Source organism: Lissotriton helveticus, chromosome 12 (genome assembly GCF_964261635.1).
Source record: "Lissotriton helveticus chromosome 12, aLisHel1.1, whole genome shotgun sequence".
NCBI lineage: Eukaryota > Metazoa > Chordata > Amphibia > Caudata > Salamandridae > Lissotriton > Lissotriton helveticus.
The window spans coordinates 735,262,530-735,279,807 of NC_136073.1; positions in this window are offsets into that span (position 1 = coordinate 735,262,530).

The window sequence follows — 17,278 nt, forward strand, 5'->3', positions numbered from 1 at the left end:
AAAGAAATTTGCTGTCGGGGTGCAGGGGTATCGAAAAGAATGCATGACACAAATCAATCACAGTGAACCACTCAGCATCCCAAGGAATCTGGTACAGAATTACTGCAGGGTTCGGGACAATAGGGCAGCAAGGAACTACAATTTTGTTAACCTTTCTCAGGTCCTGCACTACCCTATACTTGCCACTAGGCTTTTTGATGCCCATAATCGGTGAGTTGCATGGGCTGCTCATCACTTCCTGTATGATGTTTCCTTCCAATAATTTTTGTATTTCCAGAGTGACACCTGCTTTCACTTCAGCATTCATTCGGTAGGGCCTAGTGTTAGGATATACTGCATTGTCCTTGATGGCTATTTGTATGGGGTCCACATCTTTCATCAACCCCACATCCTTTCCAGTGAAATCCCACACCTCTGGCTTTACGGCTTCCTGTAGTTCTTGGGGCAAGTCCTGCAGGGTCAATCTTTTAATTTCTGAGTCAGGTCTAAGCAACAATAATTTATAAATGCCGTCTTCATCTGGGGTCTGTATTTCAACACCCTTTGGTGTGCAAAAGATGGTACAGTTCATTTTGCACAGCAAATCACGTCCCAGTAGATTTACTGGACTGGTGTCACAGACGACAAATCTATGCATCTGTTTAAAATTTCCAATTGAAATCTCCATTGGTTCGGTAACAGGAGTACTAATCAATTGATTAGATACACCTACTACTTGGATATTTTCTCCCGAGAGGGGTAGGTTTGGAACGTCCACTGTTCTTACAGTAGAACGGGTAGCGCCAGTGTCCAACAGAAAGGTGACATCATTTCCGTCAACCTTTCCTTCAATATATGGTCCAGACTGGTCTACCGGCAAGGAAGCGCCAAGTACGCACTCCTCGTCCTCCCCTCTCAGGCCCCGTCAGTCCTGATCATTACAAAGGAAGGTATCATTCAGCAGATACTGCGAAGTTGCTGTATTTCTGTTCTCCCCGCTTTCCCAAACCTCTATCTCTTCATTTTCTGCCTGTCTTCCCCTGTATACCTGTTTGGGTGCTCGAGGCACCTGAACTGTTTTTACCTGGGGTTGAGTCTTTCTTGGTCTTTCTTTCTGCGTCTGTGGAATTAAATCAGGAGTTTTCTCATTAACATCGACTAATTGGGGACACTCGTTTCGCCAGTGTCCAATTTCGCCGCACTGATGGCAGGGAAATTTTTTCATAGCCTCTTCCCTGCTAAATTTGGGCCGGGGCTTTCCTCCACCCCCTCCCCCAGGACTTTTGTTCTCAGCATTTTTAACCATGTTACTCAATTGTTTTTCCTGTTGTTCTGCGAGCTTCACCTGAGCCCACATAACCTTCTCCTTAAAGGCCTTTTTCTTTTCTGCCATCTCGTCCTCGCAGTACTTAGCGTACCGCAGGACCTCATCCATTTTCTTAGTATGCCAACAGATTTTATTGTCTTTTATCCACTGACAAATTTCAGGTCTTAAACCATTTACAAACCTGTAAATAAAGTGCGTCATATCCTTCAGGTCGATGTTGTCAATACCACTGTATGTTTTAAATACCTGCAATAACCTCTCATAAAAGGAGTGCACTGTCTCGTCCCTTTCCTGTGTTGTTCTATCTATTTTTGTCCAATCAGTTTCCTTAGCAGGCACCTTTTCTTTCAAGTGCTGAATTACCTGCTCATATTTTCGCATGACTTCCTTTGATGGCTCCCCTGTTTCCTTGTTTCTGGGATACTCTTCACTGGGCCAATCTATGTTTATTTTACACTGGGTCCATAAATCTACTGGAACCACAATGTCGAAAAACCCATCCAGGTCTTTCCACAGACATTTCTGTACCTTCACGAACCTCTCCACCTGCCGGTACCAGTCAACCGGTTTCTCTCGTAATTTTGGAAAATCGTTCGTGAAGGACACAATATCCTGCCTAGACCAGGGGACGTGCACATATTTCCCCCCTGGAACTTCGCGCATGGGGCATAACTGCTCAGGTTTTTCTACCTCTCTTAAAGCAAACTCGGGAGTCACTTGTCGGGAGCGAACCTCTTCCCTCTTTTTCGCCCACCTGCTTCTCCATCTTTCCACATCTCCCCATTTCTGCAGTACTCCCATTAATTCTTTAATCTGCAACTTCTTCCCTGCCACATTCAGGTGTTCTATATCTTTGTCTGAGAAGTCTGCTCTGTACGGTTTCTGTAAGGGCTTGGATTTTGAGATATCTACCCCCATACTAACTGCTGTTTCGGTCAGTTTTTCATGGAGCACTCTGGTGTTCCTTGTAAAGCTTTTGCATATGAACGACAATTCTTCCTCAGAGTAGGTATTCAATCGATCCAACCCCACATTTCCTGCCATTAATTCTTCTATTTCGACCCTCAGCTTGTAGAGGTCTAAAGGTTTTGTTTGCGGAGTCTGCTTCTCTAATTCACGACTCCAACTCTCAATTTCATCCGGAGTTACCAGAGAGACGTTCCTAGTACCTGTTGCTGTCTCTAATTTAATTTCTTTTGTATTAAAAGGGTTATACCTCTGCTGTATTCCCTTTCCAGTCTGTTTGTTTGGCAATTCCAAAAACGCAACTTCAGACTCGCACTCACTGGACTGATCATCTATGATGATTGGTTCCTGTCTCGGGGTTGCCATGACTGGGGTCATAACTGGAGTAATCGGATTTCCCTGACCATTTCCGTATAACGGGACCACCGGTCCAATAGTTACTGGAATAGTCAATGCCTCAGGACTGGTATTTATCTGAGAAATTTTCTGAATTATTTCTGTTCTTTGTCTAGCTAGAGCCTCTTGCTCCTTTTCCACTAGTACCCTTCTTAAAGTTGTGTCATGTAATATTTGGGGGTTCAATGGAGGAGTAAAACTCGGGGCAGTAGGATGCGTTTCACTTGGTCCTCCCCCATAATTTGGTTTCGGGAATAAAGTTCCAGTATTAAAGGACCTGCGCTCTTCCCCATATGGAGGTTGAACAAAAGGCAGTCCCGAATTCGAAGGTTTCTCTTCGCTTTCATACAAGGGTCTGGGGAAAAAAGTTTTCGTGCGTGGATATTTTTCTTCCTGACTTGCGGGCACTTTGGGATATATATCCCTTGTTTCCGCCAGTTCGGGTTTCTCAGGATAGGGTAATACTTGACCACCCCCTCCCAGTCCCAGGGACCTGTCTTCTTCCTTTAGGAAGTGGCGTCGGGGAACATCTCCTACACTGGAAGGTCGGGTTCCCTCATTGTAAGGTGGCGGACTTCTGGTACAGATGTCATCTATTAGTTCATCATCTGAATCCCCCAGGGCCCCCCAATGCTTACATTTTTCAGTACTTTTCTCACCCGTTCCAATGTTATGACATGCCGGCATCATGGGAAACAGACCCTCAACAATCATGCTTTGTCTCCACTGTTTCATCCTTTTATCCCTGGATTCCTGTTTCTGCCTGGGGTACCACTTGGTCAAACCCTTGTCCATTCGGGGTCTTTCTCTTTCAAAAGCCTCAATCTCCCATTCCTCTAATGCCTCATACTGCGTTAGTCTCGGTCTGGGATGCAGTTCATTCATTCGGGTTCTTAAATTAAATAAGATCCTACCATTGAAAGTACCATCTAACGGAAAAGCCAATACTCCGTCATCTTTTGTGTACTTCACCCAATTCTCCAGCCACACACAGGTATTGTACCCTCGGTCAAACATCATGAATGAGGCAGGAGTATTGGGTGCTGGGACAAGAACACCTTCCCTAGATTTAATCGGTTTGTCCGTTTTAAAATAATTTTTCACCTTATTTACAAGGGACATTTTTCTCTTGGTTCCGTACATAATATCGTATCTGTTAGCCTTCCACTGATCCCTTTCAAACCCTAGATGCCTTGGATCAGGTCGCGTCTCTGTAGTCCGCGAGTGCCACATACGACTTCTGCGCTAACTTTGTTTACAAACTACCTCCAATCAGAACGCGCTTCAGAAAATTCGTGCAACCAATGGGTGCGCGACACAAAATAAGCTCCGCCAATGGGTGCGCGGCCCCTTCGTGAGACAGTTTCCACGCTCCGGCGCTCACCCCTCCTTTACAATTTCAGCTCCGCTACCCGCCCGCTGCGTCTACCAATCCCAGCGCGGCACAGAGTGACGTCAGAGGCGCTTCGCGACTGACTCCCTCCCTTCACAAGGTAACGGAAACTTTCTTTCTTTTAAAGTGCTCAGTGCTTGGTTATTTTACAACAAATACACATTCGCCACAGTGCTCAAGTGTCTAGACAGAGAAAGAATTCTATTGCTGCAAGTAAACTACTTCCATTTACTTTTCACTCGCTGCGGGCAGATCTCTTCCGCCTACCCTTCACTCTAGCATCGATGAACCTGTTATTCCCCTAAACTCATCCACTTCTTTCCGGGATATGTTCCGAGTTTAAGGTTTCTCAGCGGACCCCTCTGCTTTCACGCTAGCTCCGAGGAACCTGCTACTCTTCCGATGTGACCCTTACTAGGTTACGCCACTATGGGAATTTTGCCAATGAACCCCGTTACTGTCATTTATTCACACATGTATTCGGAAAACCCTAGTTAGTGCTTCCCGGTTATCCTAACCTGCACCTAACTTTCCTCGAACCTGTGACCTCAGGACAATGGATTCTATTCACCACTTGCCCTTTCAATTCCCCGGGGAGTTCGGACAACACTTAACTAAACGATTGACAATTGCATGGATTAGTACATATAACAATATAAAAACAAGAATAATGGCAATACAGTAATTCATGAATTATTTTTACAAGATATTATTCGTGCGTATTCACAAGAGATTGATCAGGTCTCTTAGAACAGCCACTCTTATAGCAGCATTAATATAATAGCAGCTTCCGACTTAACTAGTCCAACTAATCCTGCCTAACCTTTAGCTAGTCCCTAACCATCCTCTAGCTACCAGAAAACTGATAGAGCGCGCGAGGCCACCCGACCAACAGTTTTCGCCGTTTCCGGCTTCAGGGCCCATATACTTTTCAAACCACCATATACATCGATCAGGTGACTTCACGAGCTCTATCAAGTTGGTGTGTGTGTGTTCCCTGCTACCAAATTTCGGTGCACCCGACTTACCATCCACCGATGCGGGTGCCTAATGACCACAATGAATCAGGGAGCTAGCTGTAAAGGAAAAGCAGCAAAATACAAACCCCACCAATACCATTCAAATACTGTTTAAATGACCACGGACAACTGGAAGTTTTAAAATGTTTATCTAAAGTTCAATATTTTCTTGCATGAGGTACAGTAAAATAAGGCAATCAATAACCAAGATAACGTAAATCACATAGGCAGAAAGAAATAATGACAGAGTAATCATCAAGGTACTAAATAAAATGTAACGAGAAAATACTATGTAAGTCAGTATTATCTAGACAGGGATAGACTAAGTGTGTGTGACTATAGAAGAACTTATAATGAATAACACGCTTCACTTAAGGTGAAAGGGCCTTTGAACAACCTAGGCAACGAAGTTCTAGACCATATCAGAAAATGACACACTGCTATGCAAAATATGATTTCTAACAAATGAGAAGACATAGGAATAACTTTGCAAAATTATAAATGACTGTTCAATAGTTGCGGAAAGGCATGGAAATATAACATATGCAATGTTGAACTTTATTTAAGCAAAAGTTAGAAATTCAGAAGGTGCAAGAATTTCAAGAGGTTCAGAGTAATATTTACCTAGAAAAGGTGTGGAAACCAAACCCTGGCCACGGGTCAGTTAAGGACAGGAAACCCTCAAGGAAGGATACCCCTCAAAGGACAGCAGGTGCAGAATGGACACCCAGGATAGGACAGGATACCCTCGGAATAGGAATCAGGACAGGACCCTCAGGACAGGACAGCAAACCCTCAGGACAGGACCCTCTTCAGGACAGGACCGGAACCCACAGTTCGGAAGCAACGCCTGCGCTCCACCCGCTCTGCAGCTATCGATCAAGACCCCGATTGGGTCAGCGAACTCCCAGCTAAGTGCCTTGCCAGCACTTTAAGGTTCAGTAGAACCTTAGCCTATGGTCAAATTCGGACAGAGTGCTCCGCAGCGCTCTGTATCTTCAGTCACCTATTGAGTGCGTTGGGTCAGTGACAGGTCAGCTAAACCAGACAAGTCGGACGGTTCACTAGGTGAACCCAGGGTAGATATACAGTTTGGGGACAGTGTACCACCCCCCAATGTTGCAAAGTGTCAGAATCCCTCAATTTCAATTGGTCCTAAGGTAGGGTTTGGGTAACACACCAATCACAATACGCGAATTGAAGCCTTCATTAACATATTTGGGTACCGCCTAGCAGATTTGGGGTTCCCATGAGCTAACAGTAGCGCAATATAACAATGTATCACATAAGGAGCCACATTCGCTGTTCTCGCAGGGCAGAGGTGACTTTCTCAGGAGCATCTCGCCCATCACTGCCAGCTGGCTATGTTCCATCAGCCAAGGTCCCTCGTGCTGCCGAATGTCGCACAGGCGCAGAAGGGACCTCCAATATGGCTCTCCTCTCACTCAGACCCCCATTTCCCGCGGTACATGAAAAGTAAGCGAAAACAAATTAATACATAATAATGTCATTAGGAAAACACATCACAGGGTTTGTACTTTTAACTCATCATCAAGAAATAAACTTAATTGCATTAAATGTTAGCTACATTGACACGGACACAAGAGCAGTGGCACGAGCTGTACCACATGATAAGCACAGCTATGAATTACGCATGCGCATAACTTTCCCTCCACTTCTGCAGACGCGTCAGGACACGTGAGTGTGGCTGACGCATGCGCAGTAACTAAAATACAAGCGACGGCCATTTTTAAAAGGACACGGATTAATTCATTAGAAATACACATAGGCAAGCTTCGGGAACTTTACTTAAGCTAAATATAAACGTTAGTAAAACATACACGGGTTACCTTATTACACATAAATGAGGTTCTTGATTTCGGCAAGCCGCAAAATATGCAAAGCTTTGCTTCATCAGGATGACCTCATTGTTTAATAAAAATACATTATGCTCCAAACAAAATTTCATCATTTCCATGATCACTCTAGAATGTTCTAAAAGTGACAATAACCTAGTCCTCATAAAATATTCGGAGAGTTTCCTCCCATCTTCATGTTGTATTGGTGTATATAGGGATACTGTGTCAACTGTGGCCATCAAATAATTTGATCCCATGATATACCATCTACCTTATTTAAAAAAGTCCCTCAGGTACGATGGCAGAGTGGTTACATATGGGAAAAGGAAGAGTTCAATGAAATGTGAGGAATTTTCTAGGAGAGCTCCAATTGAGCTTACAATTGGTCTTCCTGGAGGATTGATTAGGTTTTTAGGGACTTTAGGTAGAAAATAGATTGTGGGGGTCACAGGAAGATCTATTCTAAGGTGCCTGTACTCTTCGTCATTCAAAAGTTCTTTTTGGTACCAGGTTAACAGCTTATTGTCAAACATAACTTAAAATTGTTCTGTGGGATCTGACGGATGTTTTTGATAATGCTCCACATTTTTTAACTAACTATTTGCTTCTGTTGTCTGAATTACACTGAACATAAGCCAAGCAGCCTCCATTGACTGTATTCCTGCCTGCCTAACTACATGGGCATACCTACTATTAGAAAGTTCATCACAGTAGATCATTGCAAAATATTCAATAAGACTTTTTACATTTTCTGTAACACTGCACTTTTAGATTTCTTGAGGGTTTGCATCACTTATTATGATGGTTTGCATCAAAAATAGAAGAAGAGATCAAAACGTCTATTGTTGCAAAGAATGCACATACGGGTTGACATCTAGAAGTTTAGAAGACTAGTTTCAAACTAGTGATATGTTTGTCCTTTGCTGCCATCTCTCAGGTTTCTCTTCTCCCTGCCAAAACGGATCGTGGTATCACTGTTTGAAGGGGAAGCAGAGCGTACTTTTGCAAAAGCAGTGACAGTCAAAGGACGAATAACGGAGGGGCGTACTATCAGAATATCAAGTTGTATTTATCATCCTTACAAAATATTTGAACCCTGAATATCGACTACCACAATACTGACTGTAAAGCTAAGGATATTTTTGTAAGTTTAAATTTACTGTTCTTAACACAACAAGTTTTTAGCTTCATGCTATAACGTTCCATATATATATGTCTAGAAATATATATATGTGTGTGTGCGTGTACACACATATATATATAGGCATATCTAAATGTTGCGTTTTATATAGATAGATATATATCCAAAAGAGGATGTTTCAATAAGATCAGTAACACAGAATCTCTTACTCCGGGATGTGGTTTGAAGAAATGGTTTATTTGGCTACGGTTTTCGACCTATTAAGGAGAACAACGGTCCTTAGGGTTAGAAATTTTTAACAATTCAATGGCATATAGACTCCAATCAGTACTACATCAGAAAGTTTTTCAGTACCCAGCCGGGCCTGAATTTTTATTCAAGTATAGATATAAATAAAAGGACCAAGCGAGAGGTCTGATTAAGAAACTGATAGGGTACAAGCCTGTACCTATCCAAAACACACTCGAACAGGGTTCGGGGGTGGAAAAAGTAAGAAAGGAAAGAAAATAAGGAATATCAGGCAAAAAGAACATGAAACATTTTTGAAAGACTACCTTGTAGTCTCGCTGTAATTCTACGTGGCGCTTCACGATCGGCATGCACACGTTGTAGCAACCCCGGCCCCATACTTGAAACCATCACTCCGGTCACAATCACGTTATTGTGTGATAATTTCTTAGAATAATTGACCAACTCGAGTTTAATTTAAAACCTGCGGGCACTCGTCGGGAATGCATGAGATTGCAACACCATAAATAAGATGTCGATTTGAATGGGTTTGATCTGTCGCACGAGCACTTTGGCATGGAACGGAAGAATAACATGTGAATCCATGTTTAGAGTACCTGAAACAAGTGCTGTATTTAAACAAGAATCCTTTTCTTTTTCCTCCCATCTTGTTGTTTTTCTCCACTATGAACAGGCTTTTTTCAAAAAGTACACACAGGCAAAACATTATAAAGTCCTGATGATGATCCCAGTTCAATAGGAGCCTGGGGATCGAAACGCGTCGACACTTTTTACAATTCTGTAACCTGTCTATTGTGTTAATATTGTTACAGTGATTGTCTGTCTGAACTTGCTTTGAAAGTGTATTTATGATGCAAGGGACAGTTGGCTCCCATGTTCTTTTTGCCTGATATTCCTTATTTTCTTTCCTTTCTTACTTTTTCCACCCCCGAACCCTGTTCGAGTGTGTTCTGGATAGGTACAGGCTTGTACCCTATCAGTTTCTTAATCAGACCTCTCGCTTGGTCCTTTTATTTATATCTATACTTGAATAAAAATTCAGGCCCGGCTGGGTACTGAAAAACTTTCTGATGTAGTACTGATTGGAGTCTATATGCCATTGAATTGCTAAAAATTTCTAACCCTAAGGACCGTTGTTCTCCTTAATAGTCATTTGCCCAAGGTCCTTGGTACTTATTGGGTTCCCTTGGTTTTCTGGAAAGACGGTTTTCGACCTGGCAGTTCCATCACTGACATGTTGCCGAATAAATGTTTTCTTCAAAACACATCGCGTGTAAGAGTTTCTGCTTTACTGATCGTATTGACACAGCTTCTTTTGGATTTGAAACAGTTCTTGCACCCGTTGCTTAACACCGGCCCGCTTGGTGGATGAGGTCGGAATTTTTCAGAAATGCATACATTTGTATTTATACATATACTAGCAGCCCGTCCCGACGTTGTCCGGGTATGAAATAGAATGTGTGTAATGTGTGTATTCAGATCCGGTCATTCGCGTGTTCCCCCGCTTGAGGCCCAGCTGCATCCCTGGTTGATGTTAGCAGGCGCGTGTCCCCCCACTTGAGGCCCAGCTTCAGCCCTGGTTCATGTTAGCAGGCGCATGTAATTAGTGTAGTGATCCGCCGCCTGAGCCCGGCTACAGCCCTGGCTGATGTTAGCAGGAGCGTGTAATTTGGTTTAATGTGATAGTTCAGTAACAGCGCGCATGAGAGGCTGCAGTAATTGTCCCCGCAGACACGCTCAGTCGCCTGTGCCCCCGCTTGAGGGCTAGCGGCAACTGCCTAACAATTAGAATTGTGTGAGTCTTGAATGATTGTTTCCCGTTGTTCTTACTTTTTTATCACCCACACCGATGCTCTTCGGCCCTGAGTGCTTTTTTGGCGCACCCAGGCCAAGCCACACACTGCATTTGGCCCTTTCAGACGCACCCAGGCCAAGGCACACACTGCATTCGGCACCCCCAGTATGTGTGAGACAACGGGCAGTCCCCCAAGGGAGTCTTGCGAATGGTTACTTACCACGCTTCGAGGTGAACGCCTTTGTGACGCCCCCAGCACACGGCCACAGCAGACGATCTGATTAATGTACCACCCAGATGGCATGAAGTGCGGAACGTAGCACACGCCCCCAGCGTTTATCACACCCCCAGCGTGCCCCTTGATGCGGCGCAATTGGCGCTTCACATGGCATGAAGGGTGGACACACGCCCACAGCGCGGACACGCACCCACAGCATTTGTCACGGCCCCAGCGTGTCACGCCCTCAGCATGCCCCTTGATGCGGCGCAATTACGACTCACATGGCATGAAGGGCGGAACGTACCACACGCCCCCAGCGTTTGTCATGCCCCCAGCACACGCCCACAGCAGAACGCAGACACGCCCACAAGGGACAGCTTTGCTGGCAGGGTTCTTTTACCTTTTAAATGTATATGGTGGTTGTCTGCATAGCCTATGTCCTTCTGCTGCAACTGCCCTTATATATATATGCAAGGTCCATAAATGTGGAGTTAAGAATATGCTTACATTCCTATACTGTGGTAGTTGATATTACAGAGTTAATATTTTTATAGGATTATAGCTTTGGTGTCACTATTGAGACATGCAACCCAAGGAACTGTGTAGTATAGGAAAATCTCCCTATTGGCTTGTGCCCAAAGAAAAGGCTCTTGTTCATAGGCTGGGCAACTTGAATTATGCAATTGTGGGGGTGTGGCGATTTTCGCATAATTATTTTTGCCTCATTTGCTACATAATCGATCATCTGCAGACTTTTGCAAAAAAATATCTATTTCTAGCTCAAACGGTTCAAAAGTTACTGAAAATGCAGCGACACGTGATGACGCGTGGTGGAAGCCCATTTGCAAAGCTGGAATGGTCAACTTTTTGTTGCTTATCGCTAAATTTGGGGGTTAAAGTGGTACTAATGGGGTGCAACCAATGCCCAGACAGTGTTACCAAATTTGAAAATGGCAAATAAATGAAGTAATACTTTTACAAAATGTGCTGCATTATGCCGCATCATTTGCCTTTTCTTGCTGCATAATTTACTCAACCCTGCCACATAATTTGGCCCTCTCCTGCCGTATAATTCCAGTGGCCCTGACTAAAAGGCAGAGTTTCATTTCTCAAATAATCCAAAATTTGATTTGCACACCACAGGGAAAGTCAAAATGGTAAAGCTAAAAAAACGTAAGATAAGTGTTTACCATTCCTTTTTGGTGCTGCTGCTATAAATAGCTAGGCAGTCATTATTACACAGTATTACATTTACAACACCACTTTCCAGAATGGCTCCACGAATATCCACTTGTTCCTTTACACATATCCAGAAATATACTTTTTTAGCTTTATTGACCACCTATCCATGTTTATAATGTTGCTAAACATGAAATAGACACAATCCTGCACTCTGCATGTTGGAAGAAAAAGCATATGTATCAGGCACATCACAAAACTATGTACGACGGGATATGTATACTGCTTTTAAAATTGAATGCATGTTAGAATGAAACGCCTTCATTCTATGATTTTTCGGCTTTGCTTTCTGTACTGATTTTACATTCCCTAAAAGCAATGTGACTACTGCAGCATTGCTGAATTCAATGTTTCCATCTTAGCCAGTGAGTGAAGAAGGTGCAAAGCAAGACTGAATAATTCAATTTGCAGTGCAGAAAAGTGATCCCAAACACAGTTTTTCATGTTTGTTTTTAAGGACACAAAGCACAGCATCAACATCCTAACCTTTGTTCTGATTTAAGGTTTTTATATAGCTTCAGAATGTCGCCTTCTCGCCACTTCTCAGTGCTTCGGGTGGTTTGTGGTACAGCTTGATCAAGACCCAGTCATGAAGAGTCATCTAAGTCACAGAGATATCTCAAAATGCTCACCTCCCACGTATGGATATGGAAGGTGGTTCCTTAGGTGTTGACCTCGATAATTGTGTTTGATGGTTCCATAAAGTGAACTATTTTACCTGTGCCATGGCAGGTATAAGTGTGAAAGATGGACCAATACCATGCTTTTCATAAAAAAAGTTATTTGTCTGAAGTTGCTTAAGGTGAAGTTTTAGTTTGTTTAAGTTGGTACATGAAACAATCCAAACTGCTGAATAGGGCCTTTATTCTGGGAAAGACCACATCTTTGCACTGATTCTGAAGGGCTTTTGGTCCGCCAGCAAGAAAATCAGCTTGGGTCGAGCATTCCACTACTGTATGCCCATCAAACACCCTTTTAGATTTTCTTTTAACTTGTGGATGATAAACAGCTTTGAATGGGGTGACCTGTGAGGATGAAAGGGCCGATAAAGGACATGGAAACCTATATCTGAGAGGCTTAGTTGAATAATTCTCTGAGGGTGTTCGAACAAAATACTACGTTTTTAGTATCGCCGTACCCTTATATTGAGCCATCAATATCTACTACCAACGTATCCTCAAGGTAAGCAGATGTGTACTTAATAATAGTAAACCTATACTTTCCTATATATGCTTTCCCTGACCATTTGGTGTTAGGCAGAATTCTGGAGTAAATATTTTCTAGCTTGATATGATTGATCTCAATATTTTGACACACTTCTCTCTATGAACCATATAGAGGGAATAGAATGTTGATCTCTTGGTCATCGGAAGCCAGGAAAGGGAACTCTACTGGAGACGACTGTCCACCCCATGTTTCCTTCATGATCACACGTACAGACATATTGTGAAACCTCAGTAATTGGTTTAAAAATACTAAGGGGAAACCACACATTGGATGCTACAGTAATCCAGACTTTGGCAAGTTTCAACATTTAGTTTGTGTGAAAAAAACTGAAAAAGGAAGCCAAGTCTCATTATCTTCAGGTTACAGTACAGAGTGCAACTACTCCAATCTGTTTCAACCAACTCGTGAGATTTATCAAATTACGCCACAATTTCTGCGACAACGAAACTGGAGTGAGTCCTTACCCTCAATAGAGCTCTCTGGTCTTTAACTCATGTTGATAGTTTTACAGAACACAAATGCCAGGAAGGTCATCAGAGTTAGCTCATTGTGCCTTGGACCATTCTATTGTCTCCTGGTGGTGCAAAAGAGACATTCATGTTCCTGTGTACAGTTTACAAAGCACTCCCGGAGAACTGTTCAGCCTTTCTTGCCACTATGGGGCAGATTTATTTTTTCTCACAACACAGTGCAATAACCAAAGCTACTATAGTGTGTTGTGTGAAAGGGAGAGAGGCGGGCAGAGCTGTATCTACAAAGATAAGGCACTGCTCCTCTGTTGCCAAGAACTGGTACACAATTAGACCGCCTAGCACCGTGCACGTTTGTGTCAGTGCAATAGTGTGTTTTGGAGATTTTTTTTTTTGATTTTTTTTTGTAACATCTCTTTATTACGAGCAGTCGCAATCCAATCAGTACATACAGTAGTAGCCATGTGTACAAAAAAATGGGAGGAACAGTGAAACACATAATGGGCGAGTACATCTTCGTGAGATTGCGAACTATCAGCATAACACAATTCGATAGTACATTTTTGCATTTTGATAGTTTAACATAACGAGAAATAAAAAGGAAAATCATAGTGCAACAAACGAAAAAGTGGTCACCTCCGTAGTGAAACAAGCTACTGATCAATACCATTGCAAGCATAGTCAATCATGTCTGTCGGCACAAAATTGAGAGTCACCCAACGTGGAGCAATTTGAAGAAGGTGTCTCAAACCATACAGGCATGGACCAGGCGCAGTCAAACGCCACATCGAGGATTCGGGAATCTCACATCGAGAAAGGCAGCACACAGCGCGGCAATACACAGACATCTAGCAAATTGCCAGGGCGGCAGAAACCTCACCAAGCGATGTATGTGCAAATTCTCTCCAGATCAACCCACCCCTGTCGGGACAAAGGAGTTAATGGATTGGGATTGTGTTCCCTGGGTGAGTTTTGCAAGGTATGATCGGAACGGCCCCCATATATCCAGTGGTCTGGAGGCGCTAGGAAAAATCTCAGAGTATTCAGCGCTGTTGGCGTTACAGTATGCCATGCGGGCTGTGGGGGCGCGCCTAGCCCACTAGAGCAGCGCCACTTCACGTTTAGCTAAAAGGAAACCTAGGGATGCCAGTTTCCTAATCTTACGCGGAAAGTTAGCGACATAACCAAGCAGCGCAATTTCGGGGTTAGGATGCAGATCAATGCCTAGTATTAACCCCAAAACCTGGTGTACCTGAGGCCAAAACGCGTGTATTTTCGGGCAAGTCCAGGAAAGATGAGCAAAGTCAGCCTGGGGGCCATTGCATTTGGGGCAATTGTGTGGTTTGCTGGGGTCTATTCTATGGGCAAGCGCGGGGGTGTGGTAAGCTCTTCTAAGGAACTTAAAATGGATTCGTTTATGTCTGGTGTTAATGGAGACATCCCTAGTGGTGGCACAACAGGCTGCCCCTTGATCATCCGTGATAGTTGGACCCAGGTCAGTCTCCCAAGCAGCGCACCTTAGTGTCAAGTGCGGGAACCGAGGCCATGCACAGCCTATACAGCTTGGAGACAACATGTGCGCCTGTTAGGTTCTGAATTATGAATGTAAGTGCGGTGGATTCTTCAGGGGGGAGCGGGAATGTGGGAAATTCCGCCCTAAGCATGGAGCGAAGTCTGGTCAGCGTGAATGAGTCCATAAAAGACCTGTCAGTGAATCGGTGGTTTTCTGTGAGGGAAAAGGCATGGCCATCCGGGTAAAGGTCCCCTATAGTGTGTATTTGGTATCTGGACAACGTGCGTTGCACCACTGATTCACCAGTGATAGGGAGCCAGTGGGGGTTGGGTAAAGGCAGAGCAGGGGAGTAAAGCTTCTCAAGGAGTAAAAAGCGTCTAATTTTATCCCAGGTCCAACAAGTAGTAGACAAAGGCTGTATATCCTGCGGGCCTCGAGGAAGTCCCCTAGGAAGGACGGAACAGAGGGCCACTGGGAGCGCCATGTCCGCTTTCCGGTCTTAAGTGACGGATCCTGGCATCCGGGTGAAACCAAGGGTATGCGTATGAGGCCTGTGCGGCTAAGTAATATAGAAAAAAGTCTGGCACGCCGAAGCCGCCGCGTTCGTATGGGAGTGTTAGAGTGTGCCAGGATACCCAAGGGTTTCTGCCCCCCCATATCAGACGCAAAAGAGCGGTTCGAAGTTGGAAAAAAAAATCTTGGTTAAGGGGATCGGAATATTGTTAAATAAATACAAGAACCGGGGGAGGACAATCATTTTAACGATGGCTATCTGCCCAGCCATAGAAAGTGGGAGGCCTATCCAACGCTCCGTGTTGTCTTCCAAGAAATCGAGGGCAATGCCGTAGTTTAATCGGACAATGGACACCGTGTCGAGGTGAACGTGGACTCCCAAATATTTCACTGAGTCCTCGCTCCATTCCAAAGGGAACAAGCAGGGCCACTGCAAGGTGGAGGGGGTGAGCGGGAAAATCACCGACTTATGCCAGTTTATGTGAAGGCCCGAGTAGGTTCCGAAGCGGGAAATCTCCGCCAGCAAAGGTTCAAGGTTGGACTGGGGAGTCCGTACATACAGAACAGTGTCGTCGGCGTATAGCGATATCAGCAGAGGGCCGGTGCGAAACTGGAGCCCACGATGGAGATGTTTCTCCTGGAAATGTCGCACCAGGGGGTCCATAGCAATGATGAACAGGAGCGGCGACAGCGGACATCCCTGGCGGGTGCCCCGCGAAAGCGTGAAGTTTTCTGTTAGGGTGCCGTTTAAGCGTATGCGGGTGGTGGGGGCGGAGTACAGCAACTCGACAGTTGCCACAAACATAGCCGGCATTCCCATTATCCGCATAATTGACAAAAAAAAGGGCCATTCCAGGGTGTCGAACGCTTTCTCCGCGTCTAAGAACACCGCCGCCGCCGGGGTGGAGGGGTCAATTCTGTGCAAAACAGAAAACAGCGTTCGTAGATTTAGTGAGGTGGATCTATGGGGGACAAAGCCGGACTGGGCTGGCGAAATTAATGTGTCCATGAGTAGCGCCAGACGAATTGCAAGGACCTTGGCTAGGATTTTGTAGTCCAGGTTTAGGAGGGAGAGGGGTCTGTAGGAACTGCACAAAGTGGGGTCACGACCTGGCTTGGGCAATAAAACAATAACCGCTTCCCGGAGCGTAGGCGGGAGGACGCCCACCTCCAGTGCCTCCGCATACACCTCAACCAATTTAGGGACAAGTTCTTCTTTGTATTCTTTATAAAAATCGGCCCTGTAACCGTCAAGGCCCGGGGCAGAACAGCTCCGTAGTGAGTCAATAGCCTCAATTATAAAATCTGGTGTGATGGGAACAGCCAAAAATTCCTGTATGTTTTTTTCCAGGTACACCATGGCTATTTCATCCAAATATGATCCCGGGTGTCGCTGGTCCCCCGTGAGTGTGGAGGTGTAAAGTGTTTTGTAGTACGATAGGAAGGTGTTAGAAATATCAGGAGTGGAGTGTCGTCGCGTGCCCTGTGTGTCAATGACCTCGGTAATGTAAGCGGCCTGGCGCGGTGGTCTAAGCATGTGCGCCAAGAGCTTGCCAGGCCTGTCACCCTCACCGTACTGTCGCGCTGTGTGGTATTTGCCTAGGAATCTCGCCTCTTTTTCTGCTGTGTCTCAAAATTCTACAAGTAGCTCAAGCCGCCTGGCCTCACGATCCGCCGTCGGATCATCAAGGATCTCCTTCTCCAACTTGGAGATATCCGTTTCTATGCGGGACAGGGTGGAACGAGCCTCGCGCAGGGAACCTACTCGCTTGGTGATACAAACCTCTCGTAATGTAGCCTTGAAGCCTTCCCACAGCACGGACCAAGTGGTGACCGAGCCCGTGTTTATGTCAAAGTAGTCACCTATGGCAGTGCGAATTTCCTCTTTAAAAGTCGGGTCAAGCAGTGCTCTACTAGGAAATCGCCATTGGATCTCGTACCCACCCAGCCTGGGGACCGCTAGCGTCAAAAC